A 12,716-nucleotide genomic window follows, 5' to 3' on the forward strand; every position below is an offset into this window, starting at 1 on the left:
TTGAATCGAGTGAAATGTGCTTAAAGGACTTGGGAGTGCGTGTGGTCGGATGGCAAGGAGTGAAAGGTGAGAATGAGAGCACAAAGGGTCTATCTATAGATGACAGTGACAGGTGAGGCGGTGTAAGTGTGCAAGGGATCGGATGGCTTTTCGGTCGAATGGTCATCCGATCGGATGGTCATCCGATCGGATGTCCATTCGGACAGCCGAGACCCGTTTGCTAGTTTTCCGACTTTGGTTTGTTTTGCGAGCTAGATTAAGCGTTGCGTTGCGTATTATTGTGAGTAACCATTACATGATAACATTATATAAATTAGACAAAAGTTTCCGTGTTTTGATTCTGCTTTCAAGCTAGTTTCACGTCTAATAAGTATCAAGTTTCTCGTTTAATAAGCCTCAAGTTTCTCGTTTAACCAAGTATCAAAGTTTCAAGTTTAACCAAGTATTGAAGTTTAACAAGTGTCAAGTTTCAAGATTCGAGTTTCAAGGTATCACAAGGGTCTAGTTTCACAAGAGTCAAGTTTCGCAAGAGTCAAGTATCACAAGAGTCTAGTTTCAAAGTATCACAAAAGAGTCAAGATTCATATTTGTTCACGCATAAAGTTTCACAAAAGTATCGTCGAGTAAAAGTTTCAATGGAGTTATTTACAAATAAACCTAACTATATATATATATATATATATATATATATCAAAATTTAAATTAACTGCCTTTTGTTTCTTTTAACTTTAAGATCGTAATTTAAAAGTAAATGTTGCGAAAACGATTTAACGTGTGGGTCTTGGTAGTTGGATTGGGTTCCGGATAGGTTATTGTATTATCTCTCTTCACAACCATGTTCAAATGACGTTGATGTAACCTTTTTTCGCAATCTTGGACGTCTTTCTCTAAATCCATATGCGAGAAGAAGTGTTCCTAGGTATTATCTGTCAATTCATTAATGATATATTCATCTACTTGTACCAAAATTGTTTAATAACATCGTTCAATATTGTTAAAAGCTATTCAGTGTAATAATCTCCCATCTCCACATGGAGACTATAATAAGATCATAAAAAAAGTTAAAATCAGTGTGGTAGTAATCGCTAGTAGCTAGTTGGGCGGTGAGGTATGGATTAGCAATTAATCAGGGATTAATTGTGATTAATTAGGATTAATTGTGATTAATCAATACCTTATCGAGATTTTTACAACCATATTTAACATACAAGCTAGCTAAACTTTGTTAACACTTTGTTTTAGAACAAAAATAACAGAAAAAGATATTGTGTGCTCAACATAATTGTCTTGATGAGTGCTTTTAATTATATAAATAAACTAAGTTAGAACCTCAACACATATTAAATAAATATAACTTTATATACTAAATAGTAAAAAAGATAGATTTTAAAAATTCGTGCCTTGCACGGATTGAATAAACGCATGTATTGCGTAGCTTGAATATATATATATATATATATATAATGTAATCGGTTAACACATACAGTCGTCAATATATGTTTTTGGAAAAATGAACTTTGTTGTACTTATATACTTTTTATAGCATTTTACTTTATTTTTTTGTTTATTATTAGGTTTGAAACTTGTGTATTACGTAAATTATAACATTTTATTTTGTTATTTATGTATTTATTAAATTTGTTAGAAACTTGTGTCTTATATGTGGTTGAATCAATGAAATATTGAATAATTATTAATAGAAAAATAAAATAATTATATAGCAATAATCATTGTATTAATCAATTGGGGAAAATGAATATGAAGCTGTTAAACACCTAAGTTGTATGCGAAACCAATCAAAACTAGTCATTTTGATTAAACATAATGAATAAATTAGATTAAATTAAATCAAAACTACTTCTTATTTTATCTCAAGCATACACTCCTTAATTTATATTACAAACATTACAAAGCAACAAATACCTTATCTGTTCACAATCAAAAACAATAATAAAAAACTTTTCGGTAAGCTCTCGTTAGAGATTATCTTATCTACGAATTCATACATGTAGAATTAAAGATTTTAAGATATTGCCTATTGCTCTTTTTAAAAAAGAGAATAAATTTGGGTTTGACTTTGTTAATCCCCTTCAAATATGAAATATACATCTAATTCCATTCAAAAAAAAAAATATACATCTAATTACAATTAGGGTTTGACTTCTACACCCAAACTTTTTCACATGTGAAGTATAAATTAAGATTTGACTGCTGAGTTTTATATAAATGTTGGGAAACCAAGATATTAAAATGGTCAATTATTATCTTATAATTGTATACCATATAGAATTAATATTAATATTAATTTAATATAAGTAGATATAAACAAATATTATCATATGATAGTTACTTGTATAAGATGGATATTTTTCTTGGGCAAATAAAATCCTTAGTCACTATTACAATTATACAAAAAATTATTGAGGGTTGCTACTTATATAAGTTCGTACAAATTAAGATCTTGTAGTTTTACTTTAAAAAATGGAAGATGATCGTATGTAAGATGCAGTACTTTGAATACGAGCCGGTCATCAAACTGACTACTCTATTAGTTTATTAATCGGACCATATTAAGACCAGTCGAATATGTTATCGTCATAAATAACTTAAAAGGAAAAAAATATATTAAATAAAAAACATGAATGCATGAATTAGCACCATGTAGCCAATTAAACGATAAGTTGTCTAAAATATAAAGATTGTGACTGTTTGTTTAGCTCTTAATGGTTAATGGTTGAGATCTTTTATTAGTTTAGCACTTAATGATTCAGACTGTTTGTTTCGCGAGCAGATGTCTAAATGATTCAAACATTTGTCTTTGAATGGTTAAGAATTATACTGAGTCTGAATAGTTAAGACCTATAATCTGAATTGGATAGACATTTGCATCTGAACGGTTAAACATCATACTAGCTCTTAATGGTTCAGACCTCGTACTGGTTCAGCATTTAACCATTCAGAAGTTGCTAAACAGCCCCTTCCTTAGACTGCGGGGTATGGGGCGGGGGTTTGGGCGTGGGTGGGCTGAAAACGCCCAAGCCACCACCCCGGGTGGGCATGGGTTTGGGCGTGGCCCCTTTTTCGTGGGTTTGAAGCCGGGCGTGGGGCGGGCTAGCAAGGTGACATGGCAGGCTCTCAATGGCTATGTGTCAACTCATGCCCCCAACCCAAGCTCCCAACTCAAGCCCCACCATACCCCATGGGCGTGAGTTTTTTTTTCCATTTTTTTCCCATTCCACGTGTCAACAAATGCCCCAACCCAAGCCCACCATACCCCACAGTCTTTGAAGGGGTATGGTCCCAAAAAGTCGCGCAAACCTCAGATCAGGTTGCGCGTGAGACCATACTCCTTAACACAACAAGGTGTTAACAACAACCTTGCGCGGCCTACATCGCTCTACGATTATCCCGCGCGAGGGAATGCACACAACAAACCCAGATATCAGCACTTAACATAAAAACAATGGAAGAAATGAGCCACTCGGTAGGGAAGCGCGCGGCTACCTACAGTGGTACACAAGGTACAAGTGGCAGTAAAAGGAGCCAATGAGCGTCTAGCAGGCTCTGGTCAATCGTGCGCCACGATCGCCTGACGAGAAGTACACAAGGACGCCTACATGGCACCAATCAGAGGACGGAGACAACTGTCCCACGATCTCCACTCGTCTGCTGATGACAGAAGGACAACAAGGCCGACAACAATGACACGTGGCTCCAATCAAGGTGTGCCAGCACCAACGAGCATCTAGAAGCCACTAAGCGGTCGACGCCAGTGAGACAAAGAGCATATCCGTTTTGTTGTCCGCTTCTGGCCCAAGGCCCATCAGCCCATAACCCCTCACACCTCTCCGGCTATAAATAGAGACCTTACTTTACAGGTTAAACATTCTATTCTCTCGGCTCTTACTCTTTACACTTCATCACTCTCAAAGCAGTCGCTTATTCTCACGCCGGAGCCTGGTTAAGAGGGAAACCCCCACATTCCCCTCTTAACGAGTAACGGTGTTCTGTTTTGCAGGTTAGATCACCAAGTCGGAGCTTAAATATCTTGAAGAAGATTAACCAACATGAAAGGAACATAAACCAATCTAATTAACTCTCTAATTAGATCACTGTTTCTTCATTGGCGCCCACCGATTTTTTCTATAACCACCCTCATCTTCTTTTATTTGAGCTTTTGACATCCTTTCCTTCATTCGACTATGACTGGTCAAGGAATCATCCCAGAGTTCGGTTTCGGAACCAACTCTAACACGACGTTGGGTGAAGGAGTCCAAACCTTCCAAGCCCAACAAATCGAAGAAATCGGAGAAGTTGAAATCAACAATACTGGGGGTCCGCGCGGGAGCTTCACCCGCATCACACAAGTGGTCACCCCAGGAAACGGAGAAGGACCTTCGAACACAGCGCCACCTCAAAATGTATCTGCATTACTTGGCTTACCAGAAGGCGAAACCCCAGCCTCGTGGTATGCCAAGAACATCGCCACTATCAATGCAGCATACCAATCGCTCATCGCGCAGCAAGCAGTTTTGACGGCAGAACCGTCCTTGGTCACCCCTCCGAGTCAGGGGGTGCGCCAAATGCCACCACCAGCCAATATACAAGGCAGAACCAACAGGCCTCCCCCTACAAGACGTTTAAGCGTACAAGACACGCGCGATACAAGAGGGGAAACGGATAGTTACTATGAATATCCGTCGAACCTTCAACGAGGCCCTGTTCACAGCCGGCTCACGCCGCGCAACATGAACAATGAATGGGAAGAAACCGACCCATATGATCCTACATGGGAAGGTGACGAAGAATCATCAGTCTTTAATCGTTTACCAAAAAACCATGAGTACTATAAGCCAAGACAACACATTGGCTACACAGAAGAAGCTGAACGAGATTTCCGCCTGGCATACAGACCAGCGGAAGCTGCGGAGCACTCCAAGTTTATCCCAAAAATCGCACTCGCACCGCTCTCACGAGAGAAGCTACCCCCAACCGTTGGGAAATTCAATGGGTTGACTGACCCAGACGATCACGTCAGAACATTCACGAGTGTGGGCTGCATGGGAGGTTGGAACATGCCCATGTGGTGCCACCTGTTCATTCAAACTCTTACCGGAGCGGCTCGCGCCTGGTTCGACAGCCTTCCGCCCGGAAAGATTAAGTCATGGACAGATTTCAAGACGCAATTCTTAAGCTACTTTAGCCAACAACGTCGCTACCAACGCGACACAGCCGAAGTAGAAGATATTTGGAGAAGAGATGGTGAAGGTCTGGAGGACTTCATCACGCGTTTTAACAAAGAGTGCCTGGAAATAGGCGGCGTCAGTGAGCAACTCATGCGCTGTCACTTCAAAAAGGCTATACGCTGCGATAGTCTTATTAGAACCATCACAGGCAAAGATGGAATGCCGAAGGAGTGGGATAAACTAATGGAAGCCGCAAAAATCGTCGCGCAAACTGAGGAGTCCCTTGCTGGTGGAAAGGGCTACTATCCAGAAGATCGATTTTCAAGAGGAAGTACGCGCGACAACAACAACAAGCGCAACAAATACAAGAGTCATGACTGGAAGTCTGAGAGACCAAGAGGCCGTGACGACAGGCCACGTTACAGAGAAGATGCGCGAGAAACGATTGACCGAATCGGTTACAAGAAAGCAGTCAGAGACGACAATCGTGACAAACACTGGACTCCGCTCACAAAAACTCCAAAGGAGGTATTGATGACGGAGAATGTCGATTTCAAGGCGCCAAGGCCAATGACAAACAAGAAAGGGCAAGACCCTAACTTGTACTGCGATTTTCACAAAGATTCAGGGCACCTAACCGACGACTGTTACAGCTTGCGCCAAGAAATCGAGAGAGCGCTCAAAAGCGGCAAACTAAGCCATTTAGTGAAGAATGTACGCAAGGAAACCCGTCAACTCCAGCGCCATGATGAAGGTAACCACAAAAAGGTCCGACGACTAGAGACTCACATGGTCAACGGACCCAGGTACAGCGCGAAAGAGAAAGGCAAACGCCTTTATGAACCTTCGTGGCAAGAGCAGCAAGTTGTATTTCCAGTAGTGCGTGGCGGACCTCGCGCCACACGTCCTGTGGTCATCACCGACATAATCGGGCATTATGAAACTGACTACATATTCATAGACCCGGGAAGTACTGCCGACATCATTTATGAACAATGTTTCAATCAGCTGGATGAAGAGGATAAAGCGCGACTCGAACCTGTCGATTATCCTTTGTCTGGATTTTGCAACGAGATGGTTTTTCCTCTCGGGCAGATCAGTTTCCCCGTCACGCTCTCTGACGGGAAACACTCGAGAACAACAAATGTGAACTTCATGGTAATGCCAGTGAAATCGAGGCATGATGTGCTTATTGGGAGGGAAACACAAGGCGAGCTAAACATGGTGACTTTAACGCCTCATTCTGCAATAGGTTTCCCAACCAAGACAGGAGTAGCAATCATATATGCCAAGAAAGAAGTAATGTCAACCGAAGAGCTGCGCCCAACAAAGGCGGCAAAGGTCTCCACGACCGAGCCGGAGAAATGGGTTTTAAACCGAAAATACCCCGAGCAGACCGTGACAATTGGCCACGCCATTTCGTCAGACATCAGAACACGTCTAAAGCAACTGCTGTTTCGAAACATGGATATATTTGCCTGGACGCCGGCAGACATGACCGGTGTCCCGCGCAACATCACCGAGCATTGCTTAAACACGTACCCATCTGTCGAGCCAAAGGTCCAAAGAAGGCGCAGCCTAGGGGCAGACAAGACAAAAGCAATGAACGAGCAGGTATGTGAGCTGCTCAAAGCCGGGATCCTGCGAGAGGTAAGATATCAGAGTTGGGTGGCGAACCCTGTGATGGTCGAAAAATCAAATGGCGGATGGCGCATGTGCGTAGACTACACTGATCTCAACAAGGCATGCCCAAAGGATTGCTATTCCTTGCCTGAGATCGATAAAAAAATAGATTCTCTCGCGCCATACCGATGGAAGTGCTTTTTGGATTGCTATAAAGGATACCATCAAGTGCAGATGAAGCTAGAAGATGAAGACAAGACAGCATTCAGAACAGATCTTGGAATCTTCTGCTACACAAAGATGCCTTTTGGTCTGAAGAACGCAGGCGCGACATATCAACGCTTGATGGACAAAACCTTCGCAGGCGACATCGGAAAGCATATTGAGGTTTATATCGATGATCTAGTGGTGAAAAGTCCCGAGGAGGACCAAATGTTGAAAGACATCGAAAAAACGTTCAACTCATTGCGCAGCGTAAATATGAAGCTAAATCCAGCCAAGTGTTCCTTCGGCATGGAAGAAGGGAAGTTTCTGGGTTTCATTGTCACAAACGGCGGTTTCAAGGTGAATCCAGAGAAGGTACAAGCTATAGAACGAATGCCCTCACCGAGAAACATCAAGGAAATGCAACGACTAGCCGGCCGGCTGGCCGCGCTAAATCGTTTTCTCTCCAATCACGCCGCAAAGTCATATCCCTTCATTAGCACGTTGCGCAATTGTGTAAAGAAGCAAGAGTTCAAATGGACCCCGGAAGCTGAAACAGCTTTTCAACAAATGAAAGCGTGTCTGATCGAACTCCCTACCCTGACGGCACCATTTGAAAAAGAGCCCCTTGTGCTGTACTTGTCCTCCTCGGATAAGGCAGTAGGGTCAGTATTGTTGGTAGACAGGAACAGTGTGCAAACCCCGATCTATTACGTCAGCAGGGTACTCACAGACCCAGAAACAAGATATTCCACAATGGAAAAGCTGGTCCTTGCGCTATTACACGCCTCCCGAAGGCTGCGCCGATACTTCACGGGCCATGTGATAACTGTGCTTACAAACTTCCACATTGGCACTATACTACAGAAGCCTGAGACATCAGGCAGGTTGGCAAAATGGGCCATTGAACTGGGCGGCCATAACATCTTGTATAGGCCGCGCCCAGCCATTAAGGGGCAGGTCCTCGCCGACTTCATCACAGAAGTGCCGGCTGATAAAATCAAGGAATGCGAGATGATAGAGACTCCTAAGGAAAATACAACAGAGGAGACTTGGATGCTTTACACTGACGGGGCATCAAATGAAGATGGCGCGGGAGCAGGTTTACGTCTAGTGAGCCCAGAAAAGCACGAGTTTACTTACGCCATTAAGCTCGACTTCAAAAACACCAACAATGAAGCTGAGTACGAGGCTTTTCTGGCAGGCTTACGCCTCGCCATCAAGATGGGAGCAAAAAACTTGCGCGCACATGTTGATTCACTCCTGATAGCCAGTCAAGTAAATGGCATATACGACGCGAAGGGAGAAGTCATGGCTTTATATCTGGAACAAGCGAAAGAATTGCTCCAACAATTCAAAACCCACAAAGTCATACATATCAATCGCTCAGAAAACAAGCCCGCAGATGCCCTGAGCAAACTCGCCTCGACTTCCTTTCAACATCTCGCCAAGGATGTAAGGATAGAGGTACTCAAGAACCCGTCAGTATTGCTGCGACAGGTGAATGTGATCGAAACAGGGCAAACATCGTGGATGACCCCCATCATCCAATACTTGCAAGAAGGGGTGCTTCCCGAAAACAAAGCGGAAGCAAGAAAGATCCAAAACAAAGCCCTACAGTACGAAATGAACAGCGGTATCTTGTACCGAAAATCCTTCCTGGGACCACTACTGCGCTGTGTGGACCCCCAGGATGCGAATTATCTGATAAGGGAAATCCATGAGGGGATTTGCGGCATCCACTCCGGGCCACGGATGGTAGTCGCGAAGATCATGAGCGTCGGTTACTACTGGCCGGGTATGCGTTGACGCAATGAAGGAGATCCGCAAGTGTGACTCTTGCCAGAAGCACTCTCCAAAAACGTTGCGCCCTAAAAATGATCTTATCCCCGTGTCCACCGCATGGCCCTTTCAACAATGGGGAATTGACATGGTGGGACCCTTCCCGGATGCTCCCGGCGCCGTAAAGTTCATCATAGTAGCTGTCGACTACTTCACAAAGTGGGTAGAAGCCAAAGCCCTTGCATCCACCACAGCTATGATTGTGCGCAAGTTCATATGGGAGCACATCATATGCAGATTTGGCCTCCCGCTCAAGATCGTGACAGACAATGGCACCAACTTTGCTTCGGACGATCTTAAGAGCTGGATGAAGGAGATGAACATTGAACACACTTTCACCTCCGTTGCGCACCCACAAGGCAACGGACAAGTGGAAAGTGTGAACAAATGCATCGTCGAAGGGATAAAGGCCAGATTAGGAACAAGGCGGCGCGGATGGGTTGATGAGCTTCCAAGCATTTTATGGGCTCATCGGACCATGCCAAAGACGAGTACCGGTGAGACCCCTTTCAGCCTGGTCTATGGCTCAGAGGCGGTAATCCCGGCGGAGATTGGCCTGCCCTCGCCACGCATGACAGCGGTCAACGCAGTTGACAATGAAGCGGAAAGGCGTCTAGACTTGGACCTGTTAGAAGAAAGACGCGAAATCGCAAGAATCAGAGAGGCCAAATACAAAACCCAGCTGGAAAGGTACTACAACACAAGGGTTCGCATTTGTACCTTCAACCCAGGGGAATACGTCTTTCGCGACAATGAAGCATCAAATGCGGAACGTCCAGGGAAATTGGCACCTAAATGGGAAGGCCCATATCTGATTCATGAGGTCCTGGGCAAAGGGGCCTACAAATTGCGCACCCTAGATGGCCACATCTTACCAAGAACTTGGAATGCGCAACAACTGCGCAAATGTTACATGTAATCTATTTCGGCCCTGCGCCATCTTTCAATTCACTAAGCCGGCTACAAGCCATTAGCAATTATGTATGAAGGCCTAAGCGCCCATTTCTGACTTGAATGAAAACATACGACATGTTTTTCTATTACATTTTTTCGTTACAAATGCATGCTAAACTTATGATTAGCGCGAAAACACTCCAGCATTTCAGGGTTGTTCAAACCACCTCCAAGGTCCTCCGCGAACAATAGCGCGAGACCGGGTGGATACCTTAATACTTAAAAAACGCTTCCATTTATTCGAGCCAATTTAACATAAAGTTTTTATAGCAATACAATAATTGCAACGGAAAAAATCAAAATGTTTCATGTCATTTAAAACTTGCGCAAATGCGCAGCATTGTACATAGAGTATCCGAAGAAATTACAAAGGCGCAAATCCCTATCAACCACCTATTCAACAAACTATCCTATTCATCGCGGCGATCATCACCATCATCTCCGTCATCCTCACCATCATCATCGTTGCCATCATCATCACCATCGCCACCATCATCACCAGCTGGCTCTTCGTCGGACAACTCGACGGTAACCGGTGGATCGAGGACTGCCTTAAGACGCTGGCACCAGTCGTCTTTCTTCAACGATTCAACAACCAACTCCATGATAGGCAAGGAAAGGTTGTCATAGGAGTTTTCAGCACTAGCCAATGCAGCATCAGCATGTTCCGTCACTGAGCAATGACTTATGTCAAATTCCTGCGCAAGCATCTGCTCAACGTAATCGGCACACTCCAGGTAGCCTCCCCGATGACCCACCGCACGCGCCGCATCTGTCAGAGCCGCTACGGCGCGGTCTACCTCGCTCGCATTCAAGATGGAGTTGGCAACCTTCACAACAAACAAAAAGCATTAAAGATAAAACTCTCAACAAGAAAAAGCATAAGTCAAAGGCACTTACCAGCACTACTCCTCGAGTGCGCATCCATTCAGCCTCCGAGACAAGCGTATCAACGATGCCTTGGGTCTCGGAGTAGTTTGTCTGGGCCACATTAAGCGCAGCAGTGCTGACAGCACGCGCCTCCTCAGCATCAGCAGCCTTGACCTTCTCAGCCTCAAGGTCAATCTCCAAAGACTCGCATCTGTCGATTTGCTCATTCAAGCGACGTTTGAGTTCCGCAATCTCAACGTCCTTGGCGTGGAGATCCTTGTCCTTGTTGGACAATTGCACCTTGGCTTCAGTCAGCTCAACCTAAACATTGGCAAACGCCTTGAGAATTGACTTAGAGAAATCTCATAAACAAAAAAGGGAAGAGCGAGAGTCAGTAGAACTAACCTCCATCTGCTGCTTGGCAGCTCTTTCACCCTGCGCTTCCTCCACCTTTGAGGTCAAGTCCGCAACTTTAGCCTCAAGATCAACGATCTTCTGTCGTAGCGCATAAGCACGATCGTTGTCTTGGGCGCATATACGCTTAAACTCGGCCTTCTCCTTGGCCAGTTGCTCCTCAACATTGTGGAGTTTTTTCTGCAGCCCCTCGCGGCCCCACTCTTCAGCCTTCTTGTCAGCCTCAAACTTGGCTCTCTCCTCACCAAACGCGGTTTTCGACTTTTCGAATTCAGCAATACGTTTCAGCATACGCTCGCGATAAGCCTCCCAGTCGGCGCGCTCCCTAACCATCGTTCGCCATTCGCGAACTATTTGATGGTTGGCAGCACGAGCGTTGGCCTCACCAAGAATGTAAGTACGATACAACATTTCGTGAGGTTTCGCCCTTTGCCGATGGACTTCAGCAGGTGTAAAGGAGTTCAGGAACCACTCGCGCGCAGGGCTGAACTCGACGAAAGTATCTTTCTGTTTTAAACTCCAGGGGGCTTGATGAGGAGCGTCCCCACGCTCTTCTTCAGTGTAAGTCTTGTAGTAAATATCCCCAACGGTGTCCTTCGCACCTATCACATTGGGGTTATAACCCCCAGCTCCACCAGAGCTCGCGCCGCTTGAGGAGAAGCGGCTGGAACCCTTGGAAGTAGTAACAGGACCGGTGTTGGTTGGTTTGGTGACCTCAGGACCTGGAGGTTTAAGAGGCTGATCCATAGCCTTTTTCGCCGATAGCTCCTTCTCCAAGGCCTGCTTCCTCGCCACTTCAGCCAACCTCTCCTGCTCCGCCCTCTGCTTCCTCTCCTCCTCCTCCTTTTTCTTTCTCTCCTCTTCTACCTTCTTCCTCTCTTCTTCTTTCTTTCTCTTCTCCTCCGCAACTCTCTTCTTCTCCTCCTCTCTCTTCCGGTCCTCCTCCACCTTTCACTGCGCCTCAGCATCCTTCGCGGCATCCTGAGCTGCAGTGTCAGTGGACTTGACGGTAATCTTGGGCCTCTTTACCCCGGCCTCACTAAACGTGACACCCTTCTCAGGGGTCTTCTTCTTGATTTCTGAAAAATAAAGCAAAAGCATTTGAGTAAAGAGAAAAGTATTAAGAAGAGAAACGAAGAACTTACCAGGAGAAAATCTGTATAACGAGCGCAGCTTGCTCGTTTTCCCAACCACGGGAATCACAGCAGATGTAGGGGCGGAAGCCACACCAGTCGTGGCTTCGCTCCTACCCCTCTTCCGCCCAATAAGCCGGGCACCAGCATCTTCCTCTTCTACTTCTTCATCCTCTGGGAAAGACGGAGTCGCGCCAGCTTCAGGGTTGCGAGAACCCGCGCTCCCAGAACTCTTCGACCCACCAGCACCAGTTTTCCCCTTAGCTGCATGTGATAAACCTTCATATGAGTCACTGATTATCACATAGTCGTCTAAATCACGTTGACGAAGGCGAAGAGTACCTTTGACAGCAGCAGATGTTGCGCGACTAGGGCCGGTGCCCTTACTGGTCACCTCAGGCTCCACCTTTTTCTTCTTCTTCACCGGTTTTTTCTTCTTCTCCTCGGGGTCAATCCCCAGGTCGCGCAACACACCTGCAAAGATTTCAGA

The sequence above is a fragment of the Helianthus annuus genome, chromosome 1, assembly GCF_002127325.2.
Source record: "Helianthus annuus cultivar XRQ/B chromosome 1, HanXRQr2.0-SUNRISE, whole genome shotgun sequence".
NCBI classification, from domain to species: domain Eukaryota; kingdom Viridiplantae; phylum Streptophyta; class Magnoliopsida; order Asterales; family Asteraceae; genus Helianthus; species Helianthus annuus.